The following is a 3,779-nucleotide window of genomic DNA, read 5'->3' as shown; positions in this document are numbered from 1 at the left end:
AGTTTCTAGATACTTTTGGTTGAAATATGTTTGTCATTTGTTATAATGAATACTGTAGCTTGCTTCTTCGGTCCATTTGCTTGAAATATCCTTTTCTATCCTTTTACCCTGAGGTAATGTTTATTCTTGATGTTAACATGTGTTTCGTGGAATCAGGAGAAGGGAGGATCTTGTCTCCCCATCCAAACTCTTAATCTGTTTCTTTTTATTGGAAATTGAGAAGATTGATGTTGAAAAATATCAATGAGCAGTGTTTGTTGATTCCCATTATTTTGCTGTTGTGGTGTGTGTATGTGTGTTTCCTGTCTTTTGATTAGCTTGTAAGTCATTATTTTAACTTCATGTTTTCTTGGGTGTGGTTAATCTCTTTAGGTTGAAGTTCTTTCATAGTGCTGGACTTTTAGATAGATAATGCTTAAATTTAGTTGTTTTTTTTTTTTAATCATGGAATGTTTTAATTTCCCATCTATTGTGTTTGAATTTTTTTCTGGGAACAGCAGTCTGGGCCAGATTTAGTTTAGGCCCCTCTGGCTTTCAACGTCTCCACTGAGAGTTAGGTGTTATTCAAATAGTCTGCCTTTATCTGTTACTTGGTCTTTTCCCCGAAAGCTTTTCTTGCTCTATATATTTATTGTTTTATTATGTGGCAAGAGTACTTTCTTTTCTGAAGTATTCTATTTGGGAGTTTGTATAGCTCTTGTACCCTGATATACATCTTCTTCTTTAGGTTAGGGAGTTTTTATTTGATTATTTTGTTGAAAATATTTTCTTTGCCTTTGACCAGGGTTTCTTTTCTTTCTTCTGTACTTTTTATAGTGTACCAGATTTCCTGGGTGCTTTATGACAGGATTTTTTTTTTTTTAGATTTAACATTTTCTTTGGCTGAGTAATCATTTCTTCCATTATGTCTTCAATGCCTGATAATTCTCTCTTCCATTTCTTGTATTCTGTTGGTGAAGCTTACCTTTGAGTTTCTTGTTAGAGTTGCCAAATTTTCACTTTCAGATTTCCCTCAGTTTAGGTTTCCTTATTTTTTCTTTCTTCTTTAATAAAAAAAAATTGTATTTACTTAGAAACATTCAGAATATCAACACAACAGCAGTTATTTTTTTTTCTTTCTGTTTTTGCAATTACAATGTGGTATTCAGTTAACAGAAAATTATCTTATTATGAGCTGCATCACAGACAACTGAAGATTTAAAAAAAAACAAAAAAGAAAAGAAAACAAACAAACACACAAAAAACTACTGTCTCCATATATAACTAACTTGTACTATGAACCAACAAAACTTGCTTTAAATTTCTATGCCAATTTACAACCCCAGGCTGTGCCTGGCAAGATTAGTGGCCATTGAAAATACCACCAGGACAGGGCTGTCAAGACACTTTCCAATTTAAAAACAAATCTTCCAAGTATATACTCACTTATATCTGCATATTAGCCCAAGGGGCATGTCCCACGAAAGCCTTCACTTACCAGGAAACTGAGACAGAGGAGAGGACATTCTAGTGGGACTCTAGATGAGAGAATCATGGGAGAAAGGCAAAGTAGAAGGACCCAGAGGGTCCTAGAAGCCTACAAGTAGAACATTATGATAGGCAGATTTGGGCCCAGGGGTCCCGCTCAAACTAAGGCACCAGCCAAGGACAATACAGGTGGTAAACCTTAAGCCCCTACCCAGATCTAGCCAATGGACAGAACACTCTCCACAGTAGAGTGGAGAGTGTGATACTACTTTCTCACATACTCTGGTGCCTCACCTTTGACCATGTCCCCTGGAGGGGGAGACCTGGTGGCACTCAGAGGAAGGACAGCAGGTTACCAAGAGGAGACTTGAGACCCTATGAGCATATACAGGGGGAGGTAATTCCCATCAGGAACAGTCATAGGGGAGGGGAATAAGGGGAAAATGGGAGGGAGGGAAGAATGGGAGGATACAAGGGATGGGATAACCATTGAGATGTAACAAGAATAAATTAATAAAGGAGGAAAAAAAAACAGTTCCCCCCCCCCAAAAAAAAAAACAAATCTTGCACAGCCTTACATTTCAATTATTTTCTTTAAAGGAATGAGTAGTATATGGAGAGTGGGCATTAAATGCTTTATGACAAGAGGAAAACTGTGCTAGAAGCAACTTATTCATCATCTTCCTCATCATCTCCCTCTTCCTACTCTTCTTCCTCATCATCTTCATCCTCTTCCTCATCTTCTTCTTCCTTCATTTTCTTGCTCTTTTCAGCCTTGACCGCTGCCTTTTTTTGGGCTTTCCTTTAGCTCTGAAAGCAGCAGTGTTCTTTTCATACTTCGCCTTCAGCTTGGCAGCCTTCTTCTCATAGTGCTGCTTGCCATCCGCAGCAGTGTTGTTCCACTTTTCTCCTAGCTGCTTTGCAACCTCACCGATGGATAAGCCAGGATGTTCTCCTTTGATTTTTGGGCAGTACTCAGAACAGAACAAGAAGAAGGCCGAAGGGGAACTCTTGAGTGCGTTAAGGTCCTTGAACTTCTTTTTGGTCTCCCCTTTGAGGAGGGGATGTAAGTTTTCATTTGTCTTTCAGAATGAGCCTTGTCAGCCTTTTCCATGACTTCAAATTTCCCTTTTCTTTCGCAGACATAGTCCTGCACCTTTCTGATCACTTCTTGGAGAACGCTGAGAAGTTGACAGAAACATCCGTATACCTCTTCTCTTATGCTTCTCCTGGCAGGTTTTCACAAAGAATGCATATGATGATATTTTGCCTCTCGGCTTCTCAGGATCTCCTTTGCCCATGTTTAGCTGATTTTTGTCCAAGAGGCACAGAGTTGCTCAGCGCCAGTCCGGCTCGTGCTTGCCCCAGAGTTGTCTCTATGGAGCTCAATGGACCGCAATGACCATGAGAGCGGGAGGCAGATGCAGCCTCCTCACTCTCTCCTCTCTCTAACATTCCTCTCCAGTTTGGGTTTTCTTATACAGTCTTTTTCCACTTTTAGGTAAGAACTGTTTTATTCATTTTCCCCCACTATTTGTTTGGGCTTTAGCACATTTCCTTAAGGGATGTATTAATTTCCTCTTTAAGTACCTCTATCATCTTCATAAATGCTATTTTAAGGTCTGTTATTGTGCTTCAGATATGTTGCAGTACTCACTGACTGAAGTGGCCGCTTTGCTGGGCTCTAGTGGAGACATTTTTCTTGCCCTCCTTTATCTCTTGTGTTGTTATGCCAGAATCTAGGCATCTGGATTTGGGAAGGTTGTAATTCTAGGTGCTCATATATCTTGCCTATTTGTTGGGTATGTGTTTTGTGTTCCTTGGTTTCTGCTGCCTTCTCTGTTTCTTCATAGAACGTCATTGCTGTGTGCTGCCTGGTAGAAAAATTATCTGGGAGTCTGATAGGTGTTGCCTCTGGGGTTTCTGGGTATTGGGAGCTAACATTTAGGAAGAGGATAGGCTGGAAGGGAGGGCTGAAGGAGCCAATAGGGGGAAGACTGCCTAGTGTTCCACCAGGAACCTGCTAAGTCCCCTGTGAACTGGGGCAGGATGAGAAGAGTCCATATTAGGTGCTCTGCTACACAGCTGGCATTAGGCTAAACTAGGGAACTGGACTTGGAGGAATGGAGGGAGGTGTGAAGAGCCACAGTTAGCCTTCCTGCTTTGCTGGCCTTAGTGGCCTGTGGGTTCCCAGGGAATGCTTTTTAGAGTCGGGGGCCAGAATAAGCAATGAGGTGGGGAAAGGAAGACCAGAGTGTTCTACGGGGAAGAAGTAGAATGCAGCAGGTGTTCTGTTACGGAGCTGGGGATAA

The 3,779-nt window shown here is 41.0% G+C and overlaps 1 pseudogene across 1 annotated transcript; it reads right to left on the bottom strand.

Annotated features, from left to right (window-relative positions):
- Positions 1–2,169: 2,169 nt before the first annotated feature.
- Positions 2,170–2,768, bottom strand: LOC311594135 (high mobility group protein B1-like; annotated as a pseudogene). Its single transcript has one exon. The product of its transcript is annotated as a high mobility group protein B1-like (transcript).
- Between the last annotated feature and the right edge of the window lie 1,011 nt (positions 2,769–3,779).

Source organism: Acomys minous (assembly GCF_964271855.1).
Source record: "Acomys minous genome assembly, chromosome: 1".
NCBI lineage: Eukaryota > Metazoa > Chordata > Mammalia > Rodentia > Muridae > Acomys > Acomys minous.
This window is presented reverse-complemented; position numbering and strand designations above follow the sequence as displayed.